Source organism: Rutidosis leptorrhynchoides, chromosome 5 (genome assembly GCF_046630445.1).
Source record: "Rutidosis leptorrhynchoides isolate AG116_Rl617_1_P2 chromosome 5, CSIRO_AGI_Rlap_v1, whole genome shotgun sequence".
Classification (NCBI taxonomy): Eukaryota; Viridiplantae; Streptophyta; class Magnoliopsida; order Asterales; family Asteraceae; genus Rutidosis; species Rutidosis leptorrhynchoides.
In genome coordinates, this window is record NC_092337.1 from 271911244 (window position 1) to 271926036 (window position 14793).

Genomic DNA, 14793 nt, shown 5'->3' on the forward strand with positions numbered 1-14793 from the left:
ATAGGTTCGTGAATCAACCAGTGGCCAAGTCTTACTTCCCGACGAAGTAAAAATCTGTGAAAGTGAGTTATAGTCCCACTTTTAAAATCTAATATTTTTGGGATGAGAATACATGCAGGTTTTATAAATGATTTACAAAATAGACACAAGTACGTGAAACTACATTCTATGGTTGAATTATCGAAATCGAATATGCCCCTTTTTATTAAGTCTGGTAATCTAAGAATTAGGGAACAGACACCCTAATTGACGCGAATCCTAAAGATAGATCTATTGGGCCTAACAAACCCCATCCAAAGTACCGGATGCTTTAGTACTTCGAAATTTATATCATATCCGAAGGGTGTCCCGGAATGATGGGGATATTCTTATATATGCATCTTGTTAATGTCGGTTACCAGGTGTTCACCATATGAATGATTTTTATCTCTATGTATGGGATGTGTATTGAAATATGAAATCTTGTGGTCTATTGTTACGATTTGATATATATAGGTTAAACCTATAACTCACCAACATTTTTGTTGACGTTTAAAGCATGTTTATTCTCAGGTGAATATTAAGAGCTTCCGCTGTTGCATACTAAAATAAGGACAAGATTTGGAGTCCATGTTTGTATGATATTGTGTAAAAACTGCATTCAAGAAACTGATTTCGATGTAATATATTTGTATTGTAAACCATTATGTAATGGTCGTGTGTAAACAGGATATTTTAGATTATCATTATTTGATAATCTACGTAAAGCTTTTTAAACCTTTATTTATGAAATAAAGGTTATGGTTTGTTTTAAAATGAATGCAGTCTCTGAAAAACGTCTCATATAGAGGTCAAAACCTCGCAACGAAATCAATTAATATGGAACGTTTTTAATCAATAAGAACGGGACATTTCAATTTGGCAACCCCACTCGGGCTAGTTGCGCTAGCATTCAACGGGTGTTTAATACTTCAAGGACAAATGCACTCGCCAAGTGCACTTTTAGGGGATGATATACATACGTTAAGTCTAGTTACCGGGTGCCCACGGTTAAGCATATACTTTTCATACTGATTTAAACTTCTTGTTGAAGCACTGAAATTTCGTGGTCTACATTACTTTACTGATTACAAACTATAGCTCACCAACATTCGTGTTGACTTTTAAGCGTGTATTTCTCAGGTGCTTAGACGATGTTGCTTCCGCTGTTAGACTTGCTATCTAGGTGTTATAGACTTGCTGTTATGGACCTGCTGTCTTAGATTTCCGATGCATTGCTTAGAGATGTGTCAATCATGGAACTTTTCTTTTGCATTCGTAACTTATGTTATTTTCAAACAATGGCATTGTAATGACTTTTGTGTCACGTTATCTTTTGTAAAATGTTATCTTTTATGAATGCAAACTGGTTTTCAAACAGCATGTAGTGTTTGACCTTGTAATGATCCTATTGTTGATGAACTGTACACGATGGTTTTACACGGGGCGTCACATTTGGTATCAGAGCATTGGTTGTAGGGAATTAGGTTGCATTAGTGAGTCTAGACCAGACTGAGTAGGATTCACTAATAGGACTAATCTACAACTTGCTCGTTTACTTGTTACTGCTTACTACTGCTGCATGTTACTGCTTACTTATACTGTCGTATGATCTTGTTGTATGCTATTGCTTATCCTCATTACTGCATGCTACTGTCTGCTTTCGATTGCATGTTACTTTGTTTAGTATTGTTGTTATTTCCATGCTATGTACTGCGGTAGACGATCTAGGTTGCTGTAGTGCCTGATTTCGTGCTTGACATATGTGTTACTAACATGGAAAAAGTTATTTTTCCTTGTTCAGATGTCAGACATGCTGCCCATGACCTTTGACTTCGAGAGTGACTCAGAGACGACTGTTGCCTCGCCTACGATTGTTGCTGATTCACCGCTACCCTTCAACGACTCTGGCGATTCGCCTTCTAGTAGACTCGTGCTTGACCTGAAGGACGTCTCAGACGGAGATGAGGATCCCGAGATGATTCCAGCACCACCCAGCCCTAGACTCCCTGTGATAACCCGGAAATTTCTGACTAAATTTAAAACCTAACTTCGACTAGTTTCGACGACTCACGAACAATTATTCGTAAATAATTATGCATTTCTGTAATATTATAACTGTTAATCTATAAGTAATAAATAAAAAGTGACATTTATATAAATAATAAAAGAATTGGGAACTAAATAAAAAATAAATACAAGTCATGAATTAGTAAAAAGAAAATAATACTTATCATGTAGTAAATGTAAAAAAATATAATAATAATAATAATAATAATAATAATAATAATAATAATAATAATAATAATAATAATAATAATAATAATAATAATAATAATAATAATAATAATAATAATAATAATAATAAAAATAATGAGACTAAAGAATCTTAAACAAATACATCCTTATGTTGACTAAAAATAATATATTTATATATATATATATATATATATATATATATATATATATATATATATATATATATATATATATATATATATATATATATATATATATATATATATATATATATAAAGAATTATAAATCATAAATTAGAACATCCTTATGTTGACTAACACTCTAATACTTGCACTATATAAACACCCCTAGACTCTTAGTTTCTCATTCATAATTACACCAAAATCCTCTCTCTAAAAACTTGAAGAACTCTTGAGGTAATATTTCCTTTTCATTTTCTTATTTATTTTTATTCATTTTATTTATTTCTTTTATTTTTACCCAATTGTTATTTTAAATTGTTAATAAATATTCACATCAGTAGTATTTGTTTATAAATTATTTTGAACAGTAGTAGTACTTATAAAAATAATTATGATAAGTTTTTGAATATTATTTGTAGTTAATTAAGAATTAAATACTAATTAAATATGAAAACAATATAAAATTCATAATAAAAATATACACAATAAATTAAAATAAATAAATAATTTTTATGGGTTCATAAACTTTGTACAGGTTTGAGAAAATTATAACAATTAATTTATGTGTCAAATTAATAATTATTACATAATTAAACACTATTATTATGTAAACAGGATTTAAATAAGGAAATAATTGCAAAAATAAAGAAATATTTTTATAAATATTTTTATACAGGTTATTTAACTGTAAGAAACTTATAAAAATTTTAAAAATAATTATTTATGTTTATTTGGTATTTTATGTAGAATTAAACTTGTTTTGTGATTAAAATAAGAATAAAAAAATATAAATACAAAATTTTAATAAAATACTTTCTTAAATTTTTCTACTGATTTTTTTAATTAACTAAGACTATAAAAATTATGTATATGATTATTAGGTATTTAATTAATTATTTAGGTATTTATGGATAATATTGGGTTAATAAAGTAATATATTATTAAGTATCTTGTAAATTAAATAACAAATATTATAACCAATTTTGTTATATATTGTATGTGCTTGTAATTAGTATATTATAAATATTAAATTAATCTAAGTCAATATAGTAATTATAGATTGAATAATAATGAGTATATAATTATAAAACTATTAATAATTATGTAATACTAATAGTATATATATATATATATATATATATATATATATATATATATATATATATATATATAATTAACTTAACTATATAATAAAATTTTATACACCTATCATATATGAAGGTTATAATCAAGATAATGTGCACTATATCTGAACCTCACCGCTACATATAGCCTAGGGTGGCCCTTGTTGGCTTATGGGAACTGCTTGTGGATTTCGAATGCCATGACATAGATTCTGGTCAAGAATCCTGGGTGCCCGGTAACAACTGATCATTCAAGTGACTTGTATGACAGTAACGATATTTGAGATAGTCATACAACGTCTTGTTAAAGATTATAACCCGAACTTTCTATAATTGGAAAGTTACTAAAAGTGGAAACTTTCCATAGATAGTAACCTTTTCGAAAATGGAATTTCTTTTAGATAACCATTATCATTAGGTTGAGATTTTCGGTATACTTTAATTACAGCTACTTCCTAGTGAAATCTTTGATGTGCTATTTTAAGGTGAGTTTCATTTGTTCACTTTTCATCTATATTTTTGGGCTGAGAATACATGTACTATTTTTATAAATGATAGATACAGGTACAAACTATTATGCGACCAACATGAGTATTTTTATTGTGTTCATTTGAAACATGCAAATCCCTGCTTTGTAATTGAAATGTCCCGTTCATATTGATTATAAACGTTCCATATTAATTGATTTTGTCACGAGGTTTTGACCTCTATATGAGACATTTTTCAAAGACTGCATTCATTTTTAAAACAACCATAACCTTTATTTTATCGATAAAGGTTTAAAAAGTATTACGTAGATTATCAAATAATGATAATCTAAAATATACCGTTTACACACGACCATTACATAATGGTTTACAATAAGAATATATTACATCAAAAATAAGTTTCTTGAATGCAGTTTTAACATAATATCATACAAACATGGACTCCAAATCTTGTCCTTATTTTAGTATGCAACAGCGGAAGCTCTTAATAATCACTTGAGAATAAACATGCTTAAAACGTCAACAAAAAATGTTGGTGAGTTATAGGTTTAACCTATATATTATCAAATCATAATAATAGACCACAAGATTTCATATTTCAATATACATCCCATACATAGAGATAAAATTCATTCATATGGTGAACACCTGGTAACCGACATTAACAAGATGCATATAAGAATATCCCTTATCATTCCGGGAAATCCTTCAGACATGATATAAACGAATTCGAAGTACTAAAGCATCCGGTACTTTGGATGGGGTTCGTTAGGCCCAATAGATCTATCTTTAGGATTCGCGTCAATTAGTAGATCGGTTTACTAATTCTTAGGTTACCAAGCAAAAGGGGCATATTCGACTTCGATCATTCACCCATATAATGTAGTTTCAATTACTTGTGTCTATTTCGTAAAACATTTATAAAACTGCATGTATTCTCATCCCAAAATATTAGATTTTAAAAGTGGGACTATAACTCACTTTCACAGATTTTTACTTCGTCGGGAAGTAAGACATGGCCACTGGTCAATTCACGAACCTATAACAAATATGTACATATATATCAAAGTATGTTCAAAATATATTTACAACATTTTTAATACGTTTTAGTGTTTTAAATTTATTAAGTCAGCTGTCCTAGTTAGTAGCCTACAGCTAGTTGTTCACAGTTAGATGTACAGAAATAAATCGATATATATATTATCTTGAATCAATCCACAACCCAGTGTATACATGTCTCAGGCTAGATCATAACTCAAAGTATATATATTTTTGGAATCAACCTCAACCCTGTATAGCTAACTCCAACATTACTGCATATAGAGTGTCTATGGTTGTTCCAAATAATATATTTACATGGGTCGATATGATATGTCAAAACATTTGCATACGTGTCTATGGTATCCCAAGATTACATTAGAATACACGTATAATACAATATAAGTTAGCTAGGATATGATTTGTATAGAATTGTTACAATATTTCCCGTAGCTACAACAATAAAAAAATATCCAATCTTGTTTTACCCATAACTTCTTCGTTTTAAATCCGATTTGAGTGAATCAAATTGCTATGTTTTCATATTGAACTCTATTTTATGAATATAAACATAAAAAGTATAGGTTTATAGTCGGAAAAATAAGTTACAAGTCGTTTTTATAAAGGTAGTCATTTCAGTCGAAAGAACGACGTCTAGATGACCATTTTGGAAAACATACTTTCACTTTGAGTTTAACCATGATTTTTGGATATAGTTTCAAGTTCATAAGAAAAATCATTTTCCCAGAAGAACAACTTTTAAATCAAATTTATCATAGTTTTTAATTAACTAACCCAAAACAGCCCGCGGTGTTACTACGACGGCGTATATCCGGTTTTACGGTGTTTTTCGTGTTTTCCGATTTTAAATCATTAAGTTAGCATATCATATAGATATATAACATATGTTTAGTTGATTTTAAAAGTCAAGTTAGAAGGATTAAATTTTTTTTGCGAACAAGTTTAGAATTAACTAAACTATGTTCTAGTGATTACATGTTCAAATCTTCGAATAAGATAGTTTTATATGTATGAATCGAATGATGTTATGGACATCATTACTACCCCAAGTTTCGTAGATAAACCTACTGGAAGTGACAAGAAATAATCTTGCTTCAAAGGATCTTGGATGGCTTGAAAGTTCTTGAAGTAGAATCATGACACGAAAATAAGTTCAAGTAAGATTATCACTCGAATTAAGATAGTTATAGTTAAAGGAATTGAATCAAAGTTTGTATATGAGTATAACCTTGATTTAGAATGATATCTTACTGTAAACAACAAGGATTTCTTGAGGTTGGATGATCACTTTACAAGATTGGAAGTGAGCTAGTAAACTTGGAAGTATTCTTGATTTTATGAAACTAGAACTTGTAGAATTTATAAAGAACACTTAGAACTTGAAGATGGAACTTGAGAGAGATCAATTAGATGAAGAAAATTGAAGAATGAAAGTTTTTGTAGGTGTTTTTGGTCATTGGTATATGGATTAGATATAAAGGATATGTAATTTTGTTTTCATGTAAATAAGTCATGAATGATTACTAATATTTTTGTAATATTATGAAATATTTCATGCTAGTTTCCAAATGATGGTTCCTATATGTGTTAGGTGACTCACATGGGCTGCTAAGAGCTGATCATTGGAGTGTATATACCAATAGTACATACATTTAGAAGCTGTGTATTGTACGAGTACAAATACGGGTGCATACGATTAGAATTGTTGATGAAACTGAACGAGGATGTAATTGTAAGCATTTTTGTTAAGTAGAAGTATTTTGATAAGTATCTTGAAGTCTTTCAAAAGTGTATGAATACATATTAAAACACTACATGTATATACATTTTAACTGAGTCGTTAAGTCATCGTTAGTCGTTACATGTAAATGTTGTTTTGAAACCTTTAGGTTAACGATCTTGTTAAATGTTGTTAACCCATTGTTTATTATCTCTAAAGAGATGTTAAATTATTACATTATCATGATATTATGATATATTAATATATCTTAGTATGATATATATACAGTTAAATGTTGTTACAACGACAATCGTTACATATGTGTCTCGTTTCGAAATTCTTAAGTTAGTAGTCTTGTTTTACATATGTAGTTCATTGTTAATATACATAATGAAATGTTTACTTATCATTTATCATAATTAAACATAGTATAACAATATCTTAATATGATTCATATGTAATTAGTAAGACGTTGTTATAACGATAATCGTTATATATCGTTTCGAGTTTCTTAATTCAATAAACACAATTTTATGTATATAACTCATTGTTAAAATACCTAATGAGATACTTACTTATCATAATATCATGTTAATTATATATATAATCATATATATGTCATCATGTAGTTTTTACAAGTTTTAATGTTCGTGAATCACCGGTCAACTTGGGTGGTCAATTGTCTATATGAAACCTATTTCAATTAATCAAGTTTTAACAAGTTTGATTGCTTAACATATTGGAAACACTTAATCATGTAAATATAAATTTCATTTGATATATATAAACATGGAAAAGTTCGGGTCACTACAGTACCTACCCGTTAAATAAATTTCGCCCCGAAATTTTAAGCAGTTGGAGGTGTTGACGTATCTTCTGGAAATAAGTGCGGGTATTTCTTATTCATCTGATCTTCTCTTTCCCAGGTGAACTCGGGTCCTCTACGAGCATTCCATCGAACCTTAACAATTGGTATCTTGTTTTGTTTAAGTCTTTTAACCTCACGATCCATTATTTCAACGGGTTCTTCGATGAATTGAAGTTTTTCGTTGATTTAGATTTCGTCTAATGGAATAGTGAGATCTTCTTTAGCAAAACATTTCTTCAAATTCAAGACATGGAAAGTGTTATGTACAGCCGCGAGTTGTTGAGGTAACTCAAGTAGGTAAGCTACTGGTCCGACACGATCAATAATCTTGAATGTTCAAATATACCTTGGATTTTATTTCCCTCATTTACCAAATCGAACAACGCCTTTCCAAGGTGCAACCTTAAGCATGACCATCTCTCAAATTTCAAATTCTATATCTTTTCTTTTAATGTCGGTGTAGCTCTTTTGTCGACTTTGAGCGGTTATCAACCGTTGTTGAATTTGGATGATCTTCTCGGTAGTTTCTTGTAATATCTCCGGACCCGTAATCTGTCTATCCCCCACTTCACTCCAACAAATTGGAGACCTGCACTTTCTACCATAAAGTGCTTCAAACGGCGCCATCTCAATGCTTTAATGGTAGCTGTTTTGTAGGAAAATTCTGCTAACGGTAGATGTCGATCCCAACTGTTTCCGAAATCAATAACACATGCTCGTGGCATGTCTTCAAGCGTTTTGTATCGTCCTTTCACTCTGCCCATCAGTTTGTGGATGATAGGCAGTACTCATGTCTAGACGAGTTCCTAATGCTTGCTGTAATGTCTGTCAGAATCTTGAAATAAATCTGCCATCCCTATCAGAGATAAAAGAGATTGGTATTTCATGTCTGGAGACGACTTCCTTCAAATACAGTCGTGCTAACTTCTCCATCTTGTCATCTTCTCTTATTGGCAGGAAGTATGCTGATTTGGTGAGACGATCAAATATTACCCAAATAATATCAACACCACTTGCAGTCCTTGGCAATTTAGTGATGAAATCCATAGTAATGTTTTCCCATTTCCATTCCAGGATTTCGGGTTGTTGAAGTAGACCTGATGGTTTCTGATGCTCTGCTTTGACCTTAGAACACGTTAAACATTCCCCTACGTATTTAGCAACATCAGCTTTCATACCTGGCCACCAAAAATGTTTCTTGAGATCCTTGTACATCTTCCCCGTTCCAAGATGTATTGAGTATCTGGTTTTATGAGTTTCTCTAAGTACCACTTTTCTCATATTTCCAAATTTTGGTACCCAAATTCTTTCAGCCCTATACCAGGTTTCGTCTTCCCGAATATTAAGATGCTTCTCCGATCCTTTGGGTATTTCATCCGTTAAATTTCCCTCTTTTAAAACTCCTTGTTACGCCTCCTTTATTTGAGTAGTAAGGTTAGTCTGAGTCGTTATATTCATAGCTTTTACTCGAATGGGTTCTCTGTCCTTTCTGCTCAAGGCGTCGACTACCACATTGCCTTCCTCGGGTGGTAACGAATCTCAAAATCGTAATCATTCAACAATTCAATCCACCTACGCTGCCTCATATTCAGTTGTTTCTGATTAAATATGTGTTGAACACTTTTATGGTCGGTATATATAATACTTTTGACCCCATATAAGTAGTGCCTCCAAGTCTTTAATGCAAAAACAACCGCGTCTAATTCTGAAACATGCGTCGTATAATTCTGTTCGTAAATCTTCAATTGTCTAGATGCATAAGCAATTACTTTCGTTCATTTCATTAATACACAACCGAGACATTGCTTTGAGGCATCACAATATATCACAAAATTATCATTCCCTTCAGGTAATGACAATATAGGTGCCGTAGTTAACTTTTTCTTTAACAATTAAAACGCTTTCTCTTGTTTATCTTTCCATTCAAATTTCTTCCCTTTATTCGTTAATGCAGTCAAGGGTTTTGCTATTCTAGAAAAGTCTTGGATGAACCTTCTGTAGTAACCAGCTAGTCCTAAAAACTGACGTATGTGTTTCGGAGTTTTCGGGGTTTCCCACTTTTCAACGGTTTCAATCTTTGCTGGATCCACCTGAATACCTTCTTTGTTCACTATGGTATTAAATCAATTTTAAACGTTTCATCCCCCAGTTTAATTTCTCTCTCCCGACATATATTATCAGCTGAAATTAATTTACTGTTTGCTAATTCGAGTAAAAATTTACTATCCAAAGGCGTCAATGGGCAACTTAATTTAGCACAAAATTCTCTACTCATATAGCTTCTATCCGCACCCGAATCAAATAAAACATAAGCAGATTTATCATCAATAAGAAACGTACCCGTTACAAGCTCCGGGTCTTCATGTGCTTCTGCCGCATTAATATTGAAAACTCTTCCACGGCCCTGCCCATTAGTATTCCCCTGATTCGGGCAATTTCTAATAATGTGGCCCAGTTTTCCACATTTATAATAAACAGCGTTGGTATTACTTGCTTCGACACTATTCGTTTCGGCATTACTTGTTCCGACATTATTTGTTCCTTTAGTTCTGTTAAACTTTGGTCCGTAGACCTCACACTTTGTCGCGCTATAACCATTTCTTTTACACCTGTTGCAAAATGTCGTGTAAAACCCTGATGATTTTCTTCACACCTATGACATGGCTGTTTTTGGTTTTTGTTGCCGTTGTTGTTATTGAGGTTGTTGTTGGGATTGTTATTGTTGTTGAAACGGTTGTTGTAGTTGTTTTTGTTGTTGGGATGTTTGTTATAGTTATTTTTAGGATTACAGTTATTGTTGCGGTTGTTGTTGCGGTTGTTGGGATAGTTGTTGCGATTGTGGTTGTAATTGTTGTTGTTGTTGTACTGGTGACTCTTGTCACCGTTTTCCTCCCACTTCCTCTTAAGTTGTTTCGTGTTGGCTTCTTCGGCCGCCTGCTCTTTAATTCTTCCCTCAATCTGATTTATGAGTTTATGAGCCATTCGACTTGCCTTCTGTATAGAAGCGGGCTCGTGTGAACTCACATCTTCTTGAATCCTTACTGGTAACCCTTTTACAAACGCGTCGATCTTCTCTTCTTCATCTTCGAATGCTCCCGGACACAATAGGCACAACTCTGTGAATTGTCGTTCATATGTGGTAACGTCGAACCCTTGTGTTCGTAACTCTTGAAGTTCTGCCTTGAGTTTATTGACTTCATTTCTAGGACGGTACTGCTCGTTCATCAATTGCTTGAATGCCGACCACGGTAGTGCGTAAGCAGCATTTTGTCCTACCTGTTCAAGATAGGTGTTCCACCACGTTAATGCAGTACCTGTGAAGGTATGCGTAGCGTACTTAACTTTGTGCTCTTCAGTACACTTACTTATGGCAAACATCGATTTGACTTTCTCGGTCCACCGTTTCAATCCAATTGGTCCTTCGGTTCCATAAAATTCCAAAGTTTTGCAGGCAGTGAATTCTTTGTAGGAGCATCCTACACGATTTCTTGTGCCGTTAGCTGCATTGCTAGATTCAGAGTTATTGTTGGTATGTAGCGCATCCTGTACTGCGGCTATGTTTGCAGCAAGAAAGGTACGAAATTCCTCTTCGCTCATATTCATGGTGTGTCAAGTAGTCGGTGCCATTTCCTTCAAAATAGCCAACTGAATCGAGTTAATCATACAGAATATTAAGAGTAGTCAATAGTATTTCGTAGCATAATATGAACTCATTTATAAAGGCTTTTTTCATCATATTAGCGTTTTATAAGTTTAAATTCGGGTACTACCTACCCGTCAAGTTCATACTTAGTAGCTAATATACAATTCAACTACTACAATTCCATATGAAAAACTTATTATAATAATATATCACATACAAATATTCTTCAAACTTACAACTTCGCTATATTACATTGATGTGGTGAAACAGTACCTTTATTTATGAACGGATTTGAGTTATTTTATTACACGAATTGATTTATTGTATATGTGGTATTTTAATGATTTTAGGTTGATTTCACACATATAGGCAACTAGTCATATCCGCGTAGTTTAGTTTGTCGGTAAATCCGGTTCGTTCCACAGGGAGACAGTGTTCAATGGTTTTTAATAGTCTTTGAAGTTAAACTTATTTTAAGGGGGTTTTGGATTAGGAAATGATAGTACTACATAATAATAAAAAAATATAACTTAATCCTAATTTAATTGAACTACTTATTAATTTATACGAATACATTATTTATAATTATTAATTTAAAAGTGAATTAATTGAAATCATACTAATAAGTTTATTACTAAATGATAATTAATAAAATGATAACTTTTTAATAAAACTAATTGTTTAGAATTTTGTTTTGAGCAATTATAATATAAATTTATTTAAATTAACTAAATAACATATTTTAACTAAATTAATATAATTTAATAGGAATTATAATATTTAACTAGTTATAAACTAATTACTAATTATAAATTATAATAATTATAAATTAACAACTTAAATATAATAATAAAATAATTAAAACCCTAGATTTTTAACCTAGTTCGTACAGTACCCGTATTTGTACTTACGCGTTTCGCGTAGTATAATACGCGTTTCGCGTATGTTTTAAATAGTACGCGTATCGTGTAGAGATATACGCGATCCGCGTATGTTATAATCGATGTGACAAACAGTTCTGGTACAAATTCGAGTATTTTGATATAAATATTTATATTTTAGTGCTGTAATTAATAATAGGTAAATAATAATAATTATTATAATAATTTTACAATATATAAAATGGGAGTGTTTACTTAAATGTATCACCTCTAGATCCATGGATTGTTTTTGAGTTTAAGCCCTATTTAAAATGTTTAGTATAAAACTTATATTTTCCTTTCGAATAAATAATAAGTTTTGACTAACTAAATTAAATCTAATTTTCATTAGATTATATTTAGATAGTTACTAGTTCTTAAGTATTTAAATTGAGACCCAACCCAGTTTTGACCTTCGCCAAAACCCATATCATAACGGTTTCCCTTTTTATAATTTCATTATTATATGACTCGTGATCTTACCCAAACCACCGAACCTTACTTTTAATTTAGTGTTAGTAAATTAGTTATAAGTTCGTCTAGATCACTTTTAATGTTGAAGCTTAATGACAAGGCTAAAAAGGAACATATACTTCATAGCAAAATCCCCCAAGAAAGACAAGATTTTAGTTGCAATTGTTCCATTTTCGAGTAATATTCGTTTATTTTAAATAATTGCGAAGACAAAAGGCGAAAACGAAGATTTGAAGACGCAAAGGTCCAAAAAGCTAAAAAGTATAAGATACAATAAAAAAGGTTCAAATTATTGATGAGGAACGTCTAAAAACGACAAGAGTACAAGTTACAAAACGCAAAGTACACGATATAAAATAGTACGCAAGGACGTTCGAAAATCCGGAACCGACACATGAACCAACTTTCAACGCTCAACGCAACGGATCTGAAAGTACAAGTCAACTATGCACAAGAATATAATATAATATTTAAATAATTCATAATAAGAATAATATTAAATATTAAAAAGTTGTTAATTGAGCATAGTTCAGGGGTCATAATTGAAAATTTCAATTTATCATTTGCCTATAAAAGGCCATCTAAATCGATGATTTAGATACACCTTTTCAATTCTCTTTCTTTGTAACATATATATTTATATTTATAATATTAATTTTAATTTTAAGTTTAATAATAATTTTGGGGTAGTGTAACAAATGTTTAACGGGTTTTAAGTCGGAACTCTGTCCGTGTAACGCTACGCTATAAATAATCATTGTAAGTTATGTTCTACCTTTTTAAATTAATGTCTCGTAACTAAGTTATTATTATGCTTATTTGAGGCCAAGTAATCGTGATGTTAGGCTAAAATATTAAGATGGGGTTATTGAACTTTGGACCATAATTAAGGTTTGGGCAAAAGACCGACACTTGTGGAAATTGGACTATTGACTATTAATAGATGGGGGGTATTGTCTAATTGAGTGACAACTCATTGGAGTCTGTCGAACCTATCTTCAAATTAATTAACCTAATAATTAATAATGATTATGGTTGTCCTATTTAGTGACGTTCATATGGAATCTGTTATAATCATTTAATTAATCAATTGGGTTGGGTAATTGATTATTCATTCTGATCAAGTGGATGAATTAATATTCATAAACTAATTAAAACAGGGGTGGATTACATACAGTGATAACTGGTGTAATTGTTGACAGAAGTGATAACTGCGTCACAGTTTAAATCCTTAATCAGTTGGAATATTTGACTTCGGGTATAAGGGTAATTTGACGAGGATACTCGCACTTTATATTTATGACCGATGGACTATTATGGACAAAAACCAGATAGACGTATCAAATAAACCAGGACAAAGGACAATTAACCCATGGTAATAAATTAAAATCAACACGTCAAACATCATGATTACGGAAGTTTAAATAAGCATAATTCTTTTATTGTATTTCTCATCGTATCTTTATTTACTGTCATTTTATTACTCGCAATTTTATTTACTGTCATTTTATTTATTGTCATTATTTTACGCACTTTAATTATCGTCATTTATCTTTGCGCTTAAAATATAGAATCGACAAACCGGTCACTAAACGGTAAAAACCCCCTTTTATAATAATAATAATACTACTTATATTTATATATTTTTGTAAAAATATAGTTTTATAAAAATATAGCGTTAAACTTCACGAGCTCCCTGTGGAACGAACCGGACTTACTAAAAACTACACTACTCTACGATTAGGTACACTGCCTATAAGTGTTGTAGCAAGGTTTAGGTATATCCATCCGTAAAATAATTAAAACTTGTGTAATATTTTGTAGTATTTCGTAGTAAAATTAATACTATTTCGTACCCTCACGCTACAACATCAAGTTTTTGGCGCCGCTGCCGGGGAGCGCTAAAACGCTATATTTTTAAATATAATAATATTGAAATAAAATATAATAATATAATAATATTGAAATAGAATATAATAATATTTTAGATAGAATATAATAATATAATAATATTTTAGAATCAAAATTTGATACGTA